The 16931-nt window shown below is 44.7% G+C and overlaps 1 protein-coding gene across 1 annotated transcript in view; it reads right to left on the reverse strand.

Moving 5' to 3' along the window:
• The window catches only part of SPTSSB (serine palmitoyltransferase small subunit B), a 27694-nt gene extending 21573 nt beyond the window's left edge, over positions 1-6121 (reverse strand). The window contains exon 1 of the mRNA XM_028146539.2: positions 5581-6121. The gene's annotated coding sequence lies outside the window, so the exon portion shown is untranslated. The remainder of the gene's footprint in view (positions 1-5580) is intronic.
• Between the last annotated feature and the right edge of the window lie 10810 nt (positions 6122-16931).

The following is a 16931-nucleotide window of genomic DNA, read 5'->3' on the forward strand; positions in this document are numbered from 1 at the left end:
TAAATGAAAATTCTAATGCTCCATAAAAACTCAACTATTCCAGGGAGTCTTCTAACTTATTTTTAATGACTCTAGACATTCTCAAATGCTTCTTGTCTAAGCCTGAAATAAATGTTCCTTTTGACTTTAAAAATCAAGTCGGTGCTCCCTTTTAAGCCATTTTCTAAAAGCTCTATTCTGGGAAAGCTACCACACCCAATATATTCTACTAGAACAGTGTATCCTCAAGTATCTTTTTTATTTTTGTTAATCCTCATCGGAGAACATTTTTTCATTGATTTTTAGAGAGAGTGGAGGGGGAGAGACAGAGAGAAACATCAATGTGAGGAAGACATATCTATTGGCTGTCTCCCACACGGATTGAGCCTGCAACTGAGGTACGTGCCCTTGATGGGAATCAAACCCAGGACCCTTCAGTCCTAGGGCTGACACTCTATCCACTGAGCCAAACCAGCGAGGGCCTCAAGTATCTTTTAAAACAGGTGCTCTGACTAGAGATTCCGGGACAGTCTGGGAGAGGGGAGACGCTGGTTGCTTTTGCCCCTCTTTTTTTCCAGCTCCCCCGTGGGATTCCATGCTCTATTCTGCAGTTAGGAAAGATTTATTCTCTCTTCACCTCTCCAGGATGGCTTGGGAATTTTTCTTCCCCGCAACCTCCTCCCTACCTTTTCACTTTTCAAATGGTGTTAATAAGTGGTTCTCAATTATTTACCACCCAATCCTCCGGCAGACCGCAAGACTCCAGGGCAGAGGGGAAGAGAAAGCCAACAGGAGACTGAAAGTTATCACAAGGTGGTGTTTTATTTAGGTTGTAGTTCTTAGTTGCAGAGCAGGTATTACATTTATGCCTTCCTTGTGTCAGCTTGGAATGTGTTGTGGCTAATGTAATATTTCCTTTAGGGAAATAGCAGTAAAACCAAGGTAGCAAAATAATGCTGAGGGGCAGGGCAAGCAAAAGCTCCTAAGGGGAGAAGTTCACTTGGAGTTGGTAATCCTTATGGCCTGTCCCAGAGTCACAGTGGCCAGGTTTGTACATGATCTTTACATTATTTTTAAAGACATGTTTTTACTGATTTCAGAGAGAGGAAGGGAGAGGGAGAGAGAGATAGGAGTATCAATGAGAAACATTCATCACCTGCCTCTTGTACGCCCCCTACTGGGGATTGAGCCCACAACCTGGGCATGTGCCCCTGACCTGGAATTGAACCTGCCGCCTCTAGGTGCATGGGATTACTAGTATGTTCAACCAATTGAGCCAACCAGCCGGGCTTTGTATTATTTAATTACGAAATTTTCCTTGCTAGCCTGATGCCACAGTTTAACATTGTACCTCCTTCCCTGCTTAATTTTTCTCCAGAGCCTTATCTCCTTCTCATGTGCTATATACCTCACTTATTATTACTTAAATGTCTGACATCCCCTGTAAAATGTAAGCTCCCTCAAGGACAGGAATTTTTGCTTATTTTGTTTATTCATGCAGGGCCTAGAATTGTCCTGGTACTGGGTAGATGCACAATAAATATCTGTTGAATACATGAATTATTAATCCTGATCAAAGCAATATTAATAAATAATAGCCGAAACCGGTTTGGCTCAGTGGATAGAGCGTTGGCCTGCGGACTCAACAGTCCCAGGTTCGATTCCGGTCAAGGGCATGTACCTTGGTTGCGGGCACATCCCCAGTAGGGGGTGTGCAAGAGGCAGCTGATCGATGTTTCTCTCTCATCGATGTTTCTAACTCTCTATCCCTCTCTCTTCCTCTCTGTAAAAAATCAATAAAAATATATATAAAAAAATAAATAAATAATAACTATGATCAAGTTTTTTACATGTATTTAATTTATAGACAACAGTTGGGCATTTACAAAGTAGTTGATGGTCAAAAACCACACAACCCATTTTCATCAGCATGGTATGCGCTTCTAAACATAGGCGTGGAAAGATAAGCCTGTGCTAGCGGGAATGGAAAATCTGGAGGTTTCTGATGCAGGTAGACTTACATGAATCCCTAAAACAAAGGGTGCGGTTTGGCTCCGTGTACTCATAACAAGTTCAGGTGCTGCTGACGCCCCCCATGAAACTTGATCACTAATTTTATATTCCCATTTCTGGACAAAGCATTATCATCCAATTTCAAAATTCTTGGTACAGGATCAGGCAGTTTACGGGGACTCAAAAAACATAAAAGATGAAAAGAGGAGTGTAGTAATTATGTGAGAGTTTCTCTTGTACTTGACATCATCATAATCTCAGGACATGCTTCCCAGCAAGGACATGGCAGCTTACTCTGAGGACCATAGTGGCTGCTACAGCTCTTCCTTTTCCCCAAGACTCCTACTTCCGGGGCCAATCTAGTATCATCTGAGGGTCAGGTAACCTCCCGCTCCCATTCAGTGTGTCCTGCAGAACTGATAAAGCACCACCAGTAGACTTATCTAGGAGCAGGAGGAACAACTGGCCTCACTGGACCTGGATTAATATGAGTGGGTGGGTCCAAAAAGATAGGGCATTGCAAGCAAATTCTCTATAGGACTACATGAATGACATTTGATTTGTTTCTAAACAGAAGAAAGCTTTGGCAGGTGTGTAAACATAGGCAAATCACATAGCTGTGTAACACCTGTGCCACATTTTATTATTTCATATATTTCAATGTGGCCCTTGGGGAAAAGCCTCATGTAAAATATTGGTCTGGTGGTAAATGGGGATTCATGAACTTCAAGCTCTAAACCATCTGTTGTTTTTAATATCTTGGATAATTTATAAAAACTGTATTGAGATATAATTCATATACCATACAATTCACACATTTAACATACACAGTTCAATGGTTTTTAGTATACTCAGTTATGCAACCATCACCAGTCCATTTTAGAGCATTTTCATCACTCCAAAAAGACACCTTGCATTTTTTAGCAGTCACTCCCCATGCTTCCCAACTCCACCCTCCATTCCAGCCATAGGCAAACATGAATTTGCTTTCTGTCTTTGTGGGATTGCCTATTGTGGATATCACACAATATGTGGTCTTCTTTCACTTAGCATAATCTTTTCAATGTTCATTCCTTTGTACTGCTGAATAATACTCCATTGTTCCATTCCATATTACATTTTAACTATCCATTCATCAGTCAACACTTGGGTATTTTCACTTGTTGACTATTATGAATAATGCTGCTGTAAACATTTGTGTACAAGTTCTTACATGGACATAGGTTTTCAATTCTCTTAGATGTATATATCTAAGAGTGAAATGGCTGTGTTATATGGTACCTCTATATTCAGCCTTTTCAGAACTACCAGACTATTCAACATTTCATATTGCTACCAGCCATATATGATTGTCCCAATTTCTCTATCTCCTCTCCAACAATTGTTATATGCTTTTTTTATTATAGCCATTTGGTTGGTGTGAAGTGATATTCTGTGGTTTTTATCTTTATTTCCCTAAAAGTAATGATAGTAGGCACATTTTCATGTATTGATTGGACATCTGTACATCTTCTTTGAAGAAATTCTGTTTCTAGAGAATTGTCTAAAATCTCGTGCCTGACAGGCGTGGCTCAGTGGTTAAGCATTGACCTATGAACCAGGAGGTCATGGTTCAATTCCTGGGCACATGCCCTGGTTGTAGGCTTGATCCCCAGTCCTGGGTGTGCAGCAGGCAGCTGATCAATGATTCTCTCTCATCATTGATGTTTTTATCTCTTTCTCTCTTCCTCTTTGAAATCAATAAAAATATATTTAAAAATGAAAAATAAAAATCTTTTGCTCATTTTAAAATGGGTTATTGGTCTTTTCGTTGTTGGGTTTTTCTTCTTTGCCTTAAGAATGAGGGATGGTTGGAGGAAGACAGCCTCAGACCTCTCACCTAATCTTGACTAGATTAGAGCTTCTGCAGCATAAAGCTGGGGGGATTAGATGCTGGTGGCCTGCTTTTCTCAGAAATATGCTATAGCTCTAGACTGGGACTGAGGTTGAGAAGGAGCCCTGTGTTCTTGGCTGCACCTACCTGGAGTACTCTCATACCCACCTGGAGGGGGGGAGGGGCAGGGAAGTAGGATGTGGCTCAAATATCTGAAACTTAGTAGTTTGTGTTGAATAATTTTTCTGTGTTTTGTTGCATTTTCTCAGGACAATTTCTAGAGACTAAATTGTTGTTTGCCTATAATTTTCACCAGTTATTGTTGTGTTGCTAAAGAGTGGGTTTACAGAGCTCTTCATTCCAACAGTCTGCAGGTCGAGTCCCATTTGAATAATTTTTAATGAAGATTTTGCATCTTGTATACTTGATGATAAAATCATTTATGCTGCCATAGTAGATATAGAATTAGGAGGGACAGTTTTTACAAAAGTATTTGTAACAAAAGTTTTTACAAACAGGGGGTTAATAAACCTGATAGAAGTTGAGGGCTGATTGATCTTCAAATCCAGTCAAATTCTAGACTGCCTATGCATTTGGTTTGACAAACCATTCTTAATTTATTGTTATTAAATAGTTGTATAGAAATATTTGAATGATGAAGGTGACTGCATTTCATATGAAAGTTTGTTGCTGCTCTAGTAATCTATGTACAAGGCCATCAGAACTTCTGAAACAGCATTCAAAATGATGCCTATTTTAAAAAGCATAGGATTACAATTAATTCTGATGTGAAAATCAAGTTACTAATACCTCATTAGTTTTATACAGTACTCTAAAAAGTTCACAAACAAAAACGACCACGTATTTCTTAATTTTTTTTTTCATTCAAAGAACTACCGCGCCACAAAGTCTTTTAGAAAAACAACATTCCCAACTTTCCTGATGCATTTATTTGCGGGCAGCAGTTTTAGGGCAAATACACTTAACAATTCTTCAAATTCTTTATTTGATCATGGGCTAAGCTCATATGTTAATTGCCAACCAGGTGAATTTCATTTGGGTTGAAAGAGATCTCTGAATTAGAATCTCTCCCCATATCTAAAACCCTTCTCTCTCCATTCCCATAACCCCATGGCAAAGTTAACTATACCTTTCTGCTTGGGTTTAGAAGTCTGGGTTACTTATCAATGATCAGTTAAGCACTTTTGAGAAAACACACACTACTTAATAATTATGAGAAAATGTTGAATGTATTTCTTGGGAAATTCATCCCTCTTGGGGCAGTTCACTTGTGTGTATTATTGTCTGAAATAGCTTATGGGCAAAAAGTATTGTATAAGGGTATGAAAGTAGATAAAGAGGAATAATTAAGAATGAAACCAAGCACCTCCCCATGGTATTTCCCTGAACAGTTCACACTGAACTGCACAGAGATAAGTAATGAAAGTCATTTACAAAGTAATTTTCTCTTCTCTTGGCTTGGGAAGTTTCAGTAATCAAGTTTGGTTTCTGTTGAGGGAAACATCGGAGTTTCTCACGTAGTTCAAGGCAAATGGGAAAAAAAAACAACCCCTTTGAATTCTTAAAATTTTTAATGCAGTTAAATAATAAACTGATAAATTGCATTAAAGCTCGGTATTGCTTTTTCCCTATAAAGGCAGACATGGTATCCTACTAAAATGGTGTTTCGAGCAGATATCTCAGAAGATGCTTACCTCGGGGTGGGTGTACCTCTCTGCGGCTTAGTGGAGCACCAACGCGTTGGCGCCTCTCCAGACGCGGCGAGCTTCCCCCTGCGCCCGGGCGCCTCAGAGCTTCCCAGAGTTGGGTGTTCGGCCCCGCCGCCCGCACTATTGCCAAAACTCCAATTCTGCCAGACCGATTAATTATTGACAAAAGGAAAACACTCCCACGCAAACTTGTGTCCAACCGCACTGCTCCAGCGACTCCTTGCAGAGCGAACGAGGCTGCGCCACTCCCCTCCCCCTTTGCTGTACGGTCCCAACTACCCACAGGCTGCCCGCCGCTGTCAGCGCGGGGCGCCCGGGCTGGTCCCGGGAGGAATGCAGCCCTGCGACTTCCACATTTTCAAATTGGGGTTTTCGGCGGCTTGTGGCACTCCCCGGGACCGGCCTCGCAGGCGCAGGACCTTGGGGATGCCGGGGAAGCCGGCTTCTGAGAGCTGCCCGGGAGGCTAAGGCGTCCCTGTCACCTCCGGCTACTGCAGTAAAACCCCGAGCGCAGCCGAGGCGGGGATGGGGAGGAGGGAAAGGGAGGCGCCCTCCCCCCACCCTCGGGCTGGGAGCCCCGACACTGCCAAAGGGGCACATCCTTTTGGAGGGGTTGCGGGGGGGGGGGGGGAGCAGAAAACCCGGGGGCGCAAGGTGGAAGCTCTGGGGCTTTAGCCTATAGGCCGGCGTTCACCTGCCCGGGGCAAGCCGGTGCCCGGGGCGCATCCATCCGCAGACACCGGCGAGGCGCCGAGCAGGACTGCGGCGGGAAAGTCGGCAGCAGCCTGCCCAGTGAGCCCAGCGCTCGGCGGGCGGCAGTTGGCCAAACGGGTATCCCACTGCTTTTTGCACCAGCAGCTCATTTTTATGCCTTTGAACGTCCTCTCTCCCCCGTCTTCCCCCCCCCCCCTCCCCTCCGCAATCCGTCCACTCTGCCACCTTCCCTGCACCCCGTGGCTGGAGGTCAGTGTTGAGAAGCTGGACTCCGCAGGGAGACAGATGGAAGGATCGCCCTGGGGGACGTGTGTGTGCTCACTCACAAGTGGAGAGAATTAATCTGGGCCCGGACTGCAGCAGGGAGCAAACTGGGGAGAGTGCTGGGAGGTGGCTGGGGCTGCAGACGCACGGGGCTCCGGGCGGGCGTGCTCAGCGCCGGCGCTCAGTGATCCTCCCGAAGGAGGTGCAGGACCGCAGGGAACCTCTATCGCAGAAACCCGCGCAGACATCATCGATCCCTTCTCTACCGAGGGAATTGCTCAGATTTAACACGGTGGCTGCGAGCTGCGAGCGCAGAGGCCCCTGAGGCTCTCGGCCCAAGGGGCGTCGGGGGAGAAAGCCTCTTTTGATTAATGAGCGTTTGGGCGACCTCCGACAGGCAGCCCGCACTGCCGGAGGGGGGGGAGGGCGGGGAGGCGCCGCACACGCTGGGCCAGAGCTGACTGGGCAGAAGCGCGGGTTTTAGCTGCTGGCAGGTTTCTGCTCATTCTCCCAACATTCCTCCAGCAGGTTCCAAGCTGCTGGTGCTCCACAGAGAGAGACTCGTGTGACTGGGCTGGGGTTTCTCCACGCGGAAAAGGGGGGCGGGGGGGGGGGGAGGTGCCCCAAGGGGAGCGGAAGGGAACCGATAGAAACTGAGCCCCTTGGAGCCGGTGCTGGAGTTTTCCATCGTTATCTTTTCCTTCTCCTGTGTCTAAATATTAGCAACCGCTGTTGAGTCAACGTATTCAATTTCGTCATCACTTGGGTCGCTCGCATTCCTTAGCTCCTGGCTTCTCCTGGCAAACCTGGTAACGCGGGCAAAACAAATACGATCGCCCCCATCTGGAGAGATGAGGAACTGGAAGCCCCAAAAGTGACCCGTTTTTTGTGGTAGGGCCAATACCATTTACACTAGTTTGCAGGTCTCATGATCCGCTCTCTGGCTTCTCACTAGATCGTGACACACGCACCCCACCCCCCAGAGGGTTGCACATTCGGGGAAGTATAAAACGGGTCTCACTTCTTGCCAAAGGTTTGGGACATGGATGTGGGACCTTGCAATTACTGCCACCGGAGAGGGGGAGAAACTGGCACAATGGCAGAAGCATCCAGACCATTAAAAATCATCCTAAATGACAGGTGTGTAATGCAACAATATCACAATATTGTACTACAACCATATACAGATACACCTTTCTCCCCCTCTCCCTCCCTTCCTCCTCTCCTCCCCGCCCCCTTTTTTTGGTACCAAGTACCTGTGACTTGTTCAACTCTGTTTTCTATGAACCATTCTTTCCCTAGGGAGACACACTGTTTACCCTCATATTCCAGACCGATAGAAAACATACTTGAATCCCGTATCGCATATCCAGAGACAGAACTCTTCACTCCGCTATCCCTTGAAAGACGTTCACTAAAATAGTAGTTGATAAGAAATAGAAACGTTTGGGTTTTGAAAGTAGAAAGTAGCTTCAAGGTAAAAGCTTCCTATTTTATAGAGACAGAATGATAGATTAGGACATTGAGGATAAAACGTTGTGCATTTTTGTTGGTTTTGTTTTTTTAATTTGCCAGCAGCTCTGGTGAAAATAGGTAGTAGGTAGCATGGATGTTTGTGTCAGTGGAGGTCAGGGGCCTCTGGCCGGAGACAGTACTCTGCGTCCTCAGTTCCTGTCTTGTAGGAACAAATTCAAACGAGACAACAAACAGCAGTAACAGCAGGAGAGAATTTATTTGCAGAAAAGGAGTACACTCAGATATAGTTTGAGCAGGCAACTCAGCCCGTGGAAACCTCACCAAGTGCCATCCTCAGGTGGGGTTGGGGAAACTTGTGCCCCTAGGCTGGGGTGTCCCTAAGTCAGTCTGCCCCTCCCTTATTTCTCAAAAAAAAAAATTTTTTTTTTTTCAAGCTAGCAGGCTCCTTCACCCAGGTGTTATGCCACCGGTTAGACCACATCCTGGAGGGCCTTGGAATCTCTCCTCACTGAGGGGTCTGGTGCCTCCATTGTCTAATTGTGGTTTGTCACGTCTCACACGCATCCCCTTCCAAGCCCAACTGCCTTACCCAGCTCATATCTCTCTAGCTGCCTACTCTGACATTTACGGTAACATATTTGAACTACTTGGGTCTTATTTCACATAACCCTTATCTTCCATTAATGTAGAAAATGGACTTTATATGGAGGAGATAGAGCAGTTCCACATTTCGATTGAGGCGTTTCTTAGAGGTGACAACTAGGAGGAAGGCAAAGACTTTTGTCATGAAGCCCCATTTCCATAGTAAGCGTCCAAGTCTAATTCAGGAGCAAATTAAATAGAAATCGGAAGACTTTATTTTTTCATCTTGGTTTCAAGTAAGCTGATAGTTTCTTAGAAAGAAAAGAGTCCGGTTTTTGTTGTTGCTAAGGGAAGCTGAGACACAGTTTTGAGCAATAGGCACCTACGCATTTTCCTCGAGCTGTTGGGTGAACCATAAATGATCAGTTCCAGGTTATAAGGGTGAGGACTGTTCTTACTGTGGTGGCTTTTGGAAGCAACACATTTTTGGGAAGGGCGTGCTCAGAAGTCTCTTCGGGATGTCATAGGAAACTGCAAATCCAAACTTAAGTCCTTCTACTTTCAGGTCCCGGGAGAACAGAGCGAGAGTGGGACTCATTGCATTGGGCAATAAAGGACCTATTTGGAGGAACAAATAACAGAACTGTGAATGTAGAGCCACGGTCGGACCTGGTGGTGGCTCTGAAGCTGCGAGGAATCTTGGAGCACGGATTTTTGTTCTTTGATATATTTAAGCCCAGGGCAAGTCGTCTCAGTCAGCAGTATATCAACATTTGTGTCCTCCCCGTGGAGGCATTTGGCTGAGACTGTCTCTAAGTTTAGAAGCTGCAGAGGCAAGAAGATAATATCCTTTCCCCGTCAGCCCTTCTCCTCCCTGCAGACAAGTGAGGGATGAACAAATGAATAAATGCTAAGCCTTCCTTTTGATTTGGAAATCAATAATAAAAAAGGAAGGAGCAATTAAGAAGTAGATCAATAGCTGAAACAAAATGAGCACTTGGAATTTCCCTTTATTTTTGAAAAATGTCTTATATTAAGATCTGTGTTTGTTTGTTTTTTTTCTTTTCTGCTTCAGGTTTTCATTCCTTATACTGAAACAATGTAATAGTTTGAGTTCACTATTCCACAGGGATGTTGCATTTTGTTTGCCCCAAATCTTCTATACTGAGGTTTCTCTTTCATCATGCCTTTTATGTTTTTAATTCAATGGTTGGCTTTACATGTGGTCAAGGGTTCCTAGGTACATGCCCTCTTGCAGTGCATACTCCTTCTCTGGGCCTGCAGAAATCTGCTTTTTACCAATCCATCTTCAAGTTATCTTTCATGGAGGCTAGAACAAGGTGTTCAGGACTTAGCAGGTTTCAAGACAATTTTAGTAGTAATTATAAAAACAAAGTTTTAAACAAGACTGGAACTCATTTTTTTATACAAGTGGAGGTATTCTTAAGGGAGAACTGTAGAATTTTTCAATCAAGGACTATCAAATTGAAAATTTCAGTTTGTTTTGTTTGTTTTATTTTGCTTAAAACTCAAAAAGCCAGCTGTTTTGGCTCAGTGGTTGAGTGTCGACCTATGAACCAGGTTTGATTTCGTGGTCAGGATGCATGCTCGTGGGTTGCAGGCCCCATCCCCAGTGGGGGTCCTGCAAGAGGCAGCTGATCAATGACTCTCTCCCATCGTTGATGTGTCTATCCCTCTCTCCCTCTCCCTTCCTCTCTGAAATCAAGAAAAAATATCTTAAGAAAAAACACTCATAGACATAGACAACAGTATGATGATTACCAGAGGGTAAGGGGGTGGGGAGGCAAGAGAGGGTAAAGGGGAATAAATGGTAATGGAAGGAGACTTGACTTGAGGTGGTCAACACACAATACAATGCAGATGATGTATTATAGAATTGTACACCTGACATTGATATAATTTTACTAACTAATGCCAACCCAATAAATTCAATTAAAAACATTTAGAATACATTTGGTTGCATGATGTGAGATAATATATAGTGGATAGTCAATTATGCTAATAATATTTATTAAATAGTTCATTCTTTCTGAATGATTTAAAATAACATTTTTTAAAAAAAACTTTATTGTTTGATTTTGAGAGAGAGAGAGAGAGAGAGAGAGAGAGAGAGAGAGAGAGAGAGACATTGAGTTGTTGTTCCACTTATTTATACATTCATTGATTGATTCTTATATGTGCCCTGACCAGGGATCAAACTCACAACCTTAGCATATTGGGATAACGCTCTAACCAGCTGAGCTACCTGGCCAGAGCAAAATGACATTTTTATTAGTTGTTATATTCTTCTTATACTAATGTATGTTGCTTGACTTTATTCTGTTTCATTGATCCATTTTACTTTTTTATTTTTTGGACTCCAGTGTCCACAACTTTATTAATATTCCTTGTTTTATGATATACTGTCAACTTTGGTTTATGAATTACTTGGTTTCTTTAATTTAGTGGGTTTGACAATTGAATAAACACCTGCAAATTTAAAAGAAAGAGGAAAAGGACTTATATGCATGCATATTAGGATAACCAATGGACACAGACACAGGGGCGGTGGGGGCTTGTCCTGGGGGGGGGGTTGGGAGTGGCTAGGGAGGGGTCGATGGGGGAAAGAGGAGACATATGTAATACTTTAAACAATAAAAAATTAATAATAATAATAATAATAATAAGAGAAAAATTTAATTCTGCATCATGCCCACTAGGGGAGAGAGAGAGAGGAAAGTGGAAAACGCCAATGAGGGAGCTGAAAAGTAGTTGCAAGCAGACAGTTCTCCCCTAGAATGAAAAGGATGAAAAGAGGCTCAGCTAGGGAGAGAGGCAGGATGGAGAATGAGAAGCGGGGGAGGGGAAGATTTATTGGCAAATGCACTCAGGTGACATCTGCATTTTAACCACCATAGTGAACAGCACAGTTTTATTTGAGCCTTCCTGTAATTAGGAGATGTTTCTGACCTTCTGTGCCTCTTGTGAAGGATGAGATGACCATCCTTCCCTTCCCTGTATCCTTTTGAAATATTACTTGCAGCTCTTATAGTTGACTTGTTTGTTTATATAATCAACATTTTAAAAAATGCCTGTAGTCTTCTCCAGTATAGCATTCCTGACATGACGGGGAAATTATCTTCTCTACTCTTCTCTACTAATGCCTATGTTTATTTTCTCCAAGTCTGGTCATTTAATACGTGTGCAAGGCATGTGTTAATTTGAATGTAACACAAATGTGGCCTGATTGGTGTCCTGTAGGTTTGGGTATCTGGATTACCTGGCGTCTGAAAGTCAGCCCCTATTGATGTGATGAATAAGGTGATGTTTGTAAAGGGGGCTGTCCCATGGCCTTGCGCCATAGCAGGTGCTCACTGGCTATTAGTTTTCTTCCTTAACAGTGAGGTGATAGTGGAAGGTTGTTTTTTTTAAGTGGCAAAATTATAATCTAGGATTAAATGGGTTGACTAAGGCTCTAATATTTTCTCTGAGTAGATTTTATGTTTGTATATACAGATGGCCTTGCTAAGATCCAACTAACATTAAAAATTCAAAAATATTCACACACACACACACACACACACACACACACACAAACAAACACACTATCCTATCTAATAAAAGAGTAATATGCAAATTAACAACCACTCCGCTACACCCACAAGCCACGCCCATCAGCCAATCAGGAGTGAGTATGCAAATTAACCCCCAACCAAGATGGCTGCGGCCACTGAGTGAGCAGGAGGGAGGCTTGGGTTTCCCCTGGCGATGGATGAAGCCAAGCTTTCCGCACACCCTGGCGGGCCGAGGCCTCCACTCCAGGCTACAAAGTTTCAATTATAGAAGATAAATAAATCCCAATAGAAATGGCGGCAGCCACGGAGCTGGAGCCAGCTGGAGGCTAGGGTTGCCCCTGGCGATGGAGGAAGCCAAGCTTTCTGCACACCCTGGCCGGCCCAGGCCTCCGCTTAAGGCTACAAAGTTTCAATTATAGAAGATAAATAAATCCCAGATACCAGGGCCTCCACTTGTATCGCCGGGGGATGTGGCCAGCCTGCAAACCACCACAGGCCCCTTGCCCAGGCTGCCCCACACTCCAAGGGAACCCCCACCCTGATCTGGGATACCCTTCAGGGCAAACCAACTGGCCCCCACACATGCACCAGGCCTCTATCCTATCTAATAAAAGAGTAATATGCAAATTGACCATCACTCTAACACAGAAGATGGCTGCCCCCATGTGGTCAAAGATCCTGCCCCCATGTGGACACAAGATGGCCACCACAAGATGGCCAGCAGGGGAGGGCAGTTGGGAGGGACCAGGCCTGCAGGTGAGGGCAGTTGTGGGCGATCAGGCCAGCAGGGGAAGGCAGTTGGGAGGGAACAGGCCTGCAAGGGAGGGCAGTTGGAGGTGATCAAGCCTGCAGGGGAGGGCAGTTAGGGGTGACCAGGCCGGCAGAGGAGGGAAGTTGGGGGCTGGGCCTGCAGGGAAGGGCAGTTAGGGGGGACCAGGCCTGCAGGGGAGGGCATTTAGGGGTGACCAGGCCTGCAGGGGAGCAGTTAGGCATCAATCAGACTGGCAGGGGAGTGGTTAGGGGGTGATCAGGCTGGCAGGCAGAAGTGGTTAGGGGCAATTAGGAAGGCTGGCAGGCGAGCATTTGGGAGCCAGAAGACCTGGATTGTGAGAGGGCAGTTGGACATCCCTCAAGGGGTTCCAGATTGGAGAGGGTGCAGGCTGGGCTGAGGGACACCACCCCCCACCCCCGTGCATGAATTTCGTGCACTGGGCTTCTAGTCCTATATAATTGGCTAATATGCAAATCGACCAAACAGTGGGAAGACTGGTCGCTATCATGAGCACTGACCACCAGGGGGTAGACGATCAATGCAGGAGCTGCCCGTGGTGGTCAGTGTGCTCCCACAGGGGGAGTGCCACTAAGCCTCTCCCGCCTCTGTGGCAGTGCTAAGGATGTCCGACTGCTGGCGGGGAGAGGGCCTAAGCCGGCAGTTGGACATCCCCCGAGGGCTCCTGGACTGTGAGAGGGTGGAGGCCGGGCTGAGGGCCCCCCACCCCCCGCCAAGTGCACGAATTTCATGCACTGGGCCTCTAGTATATATATAATTTTTCTATTCCTGAAGTCAGATAATCTTTTAGAATCAGTTGCTCAGAGGTCTCCACCTTCTTTCCTTCTAGCTCCTGTCCCTGTGCTGGGAGTGAGCTACCTGATATGCCATCTTCCCCAAGGATGTCCTTCATCGCACCCTCACATACCCAAGCCCAGCTTGCTCTTGTCAGAGAATCCATTCTAACAGTTCAAGGAAAAGGCAGGTCAGCACGCTGCCTTAAGAATCCAGGGGAATCTGAGCACACAGGAACTGAGCCCCAAGCTTCTCTCTGCATATGCCCTGTTCCCTTCTGAATTGCTCTGTGTGTGAGCTGACCTAAGCCAGTGCATTGAGCACAGATAAGCAAGTTATTTGTTCATGGAAACATGTCAAGCATCAATAGTTAGGGGTGGATGAGCTACTTTGGTGGCCAGAACACTTGATAAAACACCAGCCCCCTTTCTCCCCGCAAATGATTTCTGGCTTCTCTCTTCAGTTAAATCATTTTTCTTCCCATCTCTTCCCACCTTTTGCCCCTTTGGCAACCATCAGCTTGTTCTCTCTATCTATGGGTCTGTTTCTGTTTTGTTTTATTTATTCATTTTTGTCCTTTAAGGTTTCATATATAAGTGACATCATACAGTGTTTGTCTTTCTCTGTCTGACTTGTTTCACTTAGCATGATATACTTTAGGTCCATCCATGTTGCAAATGGCAAGATTTCGTTGTTTTTATTGCAGGGTAATATACCATTGTATATATGTACCACATCTTCTTCATCCATTTATTTGTTGATGGACACCTAGGTTGTTTCCATATCTTGTCTATTGTAAATACTGCTTCAGTAAACACAGGGGTGCACTTATCTTTTCTAATTAATGTTTTTTCCCCCTTTGGATAAATATACCCAGAAGTGGACTTGCTGGGTCATATGGCACTCTACTTTTACAACACTAATATTTAATTTAATGTTTCATATTCATATCTAGGGTTTCACACACTTTAAGTTTCCTCTGGCTATTTTGAAGTGTCCCTTTGGGATCATTAGCAAGTATTGTAGGGATAAAATACAGTCCCTTCTGATCTGAAGTCAGAACTTGTGTCTTTGCAGCCTCAAGGGAACCTCAACAATAGAATAAGTCATTTAGGGCTGTTCTGGAAAGTTTCAAAATGTTTTTACAGCTATGAATACTTAGGATGATCTCAACCACTCACTAACTTATCCAGTGAGCATTGATTGAGCACCTATGTCCTGATGTGTCCTGATGGCACACAGTGGTGCCAATCACAGGCTGATTTCCCTTCATGGAGCTTTTTACGATGGTAATTAATGGAGCAGTCTTGACTCCCTTCCAAGGCTGTTTTAGATACCTCCACTTTGAACAACAATCATCCTATATAATAAAACCCTAATATGCAAATTGACTGGACAGCAGAACGACCAGAGGAATGACTGGTCACTATGACACGCACTAACCACCAGGGGGCAGACCCTCAATGCAGGAGCTGCCCCATGGTGGTTAGTGCGCTCCTACAGGGGGAGCACTGCTCAGCCAGAAGCCAGGCTCATGGCTGACGAATGCAGCAGCAGTGGCGGGACCCTCTCCCATCTCCACTGCAGGCAGGCGGTAAGGAGTGAGGGGTCCCAGATTGCGAGAGCCCCGGACTGCGAGAGAGATGTCTGACTGCCAGCTTAGGCCCGAGGGGATTGGGTCTAAGCCTGCAGGCAGACATCCCCTAAGGGGGCGCAGGCCGGGCTGAGGGACCCCCAACCTCCAGTGCACAAATTTTGTGCACTGGGCCTCTAGTATCATATGAAGACTAAGCCACAGAGCCAGCTAACGTTCCTCTGAAAGAGAGACGTCTTTGAGATCTCTGTCTTTATCTTTTTGAAGACTGCTCTATTTATGTCTCCTAAGAATATAATAGGAAAGATTCTTGCAATATAGGCTGATGGGAATTTAAACTAAAAACATCTCTAAGGCCCCTTTCATATCTAGGATTTGGTGAATTAGTGACACATGAAAGGGAGGTGTCTCTCCACAATGACCCCAGAAAAACACAGAAACCCTTCAAAAAGTGCCACGTGACTCTATGTACCTATAGTGAGCTCCAATGAGCAGGCAGGCATGGGTCATGTGCATCACAGTATTACCCTTGCTCATCCTTCGTCATTTTGCACAAAGAAAGTCTAGAGACTAACAGGAAAGCATTATGGAGCTTTTATTGATCTCTGCTTCTCACGGTGAGGAGAGCTAGAGACCTGTTAAGCTCAATGAGCTCAGCTGAGACTCTGGCTGTCAATGTCTATGCAGAACCTGCATATTAGTATCGGGGTCTGTAGGGGTTTTCTTCTGACCTGGCGGAAACATTGCCATGGACACTTTTGAACTGGGCTTGCTGGTAGTTTTATATATGTATACATATAATGCCAATTTACTTTGTGAAATATAGCAACTTTTGTCACTTCATTTCAGAAGGAAATTCGTTTAGCATTTATTCTTGCAAAGTATTTTTCTACTTAACATTTGGTAATATTTCCTCATGGTCAATAAATAAAATTGTGACTTCCTGCTTTGTTGGGTGGGCAGTGTTAATTTCACTTCAGTGCCCCATTGCAGTTGGAGATATTTAAGTAACGGTTTGGTAGGGATTAATATAGGGTGTCCCCTCAACATGTATACATACACTTGAATAAATATAAAGGCAGTATTTATTAAAATACATTTCATTTTCAAACTTGAGCTCTCAGCTGTTAAAGTATTTTTTGAGGGGACAGCCTGTATATTATAGGGCAGTGGTTCTCAAAGTGTGGTCTTTAGACCAGTAGTAGCATTAGCTGCACCTGGGGACTTGTTAGGAACACCCCCACCCTGCCCCGACCCTGCTCCGGCTGGTTCTGATGTATGCTAAAATTTGAGAGTCCTGTACAGGAATATGAGCCTCAGATCAGTGATTCTTTAGGAGGAGGAAGAGGATGGGGAGTATCAGAAACACTTGGGTCTCTTCTTTACTCAAGCTCACGCTCTCTCTTCCCTTTCCTCCACCCCTCTGAACACTCTCATTACTGCAGGGTGAACCATTGGACTAGATGAATTTAAGAGACAGTCAATCATGATGGAGTCAGATCCTGACCTCGTGACCTTTTTAGGGTACTTGTTAATAAAGGTGTATAAAGTTTTGCTGTCTTTGCCT

This window comes from Eptesicus fuscus, chromosome 3 (genome assembly GCF_027574615.1).
Source record: "Eptesicus fuscus isolate TK198812 chromosome 3, DD_ASM_mEF_20220401, whole genome shotgun sequence".
Taxonomy (NCBI): Eukaryota; Metazoa; Chordata; class Mammalia; order Chiroptera; family Vespertilionidae; genus Eptesicus; species Eptesicus fuscus.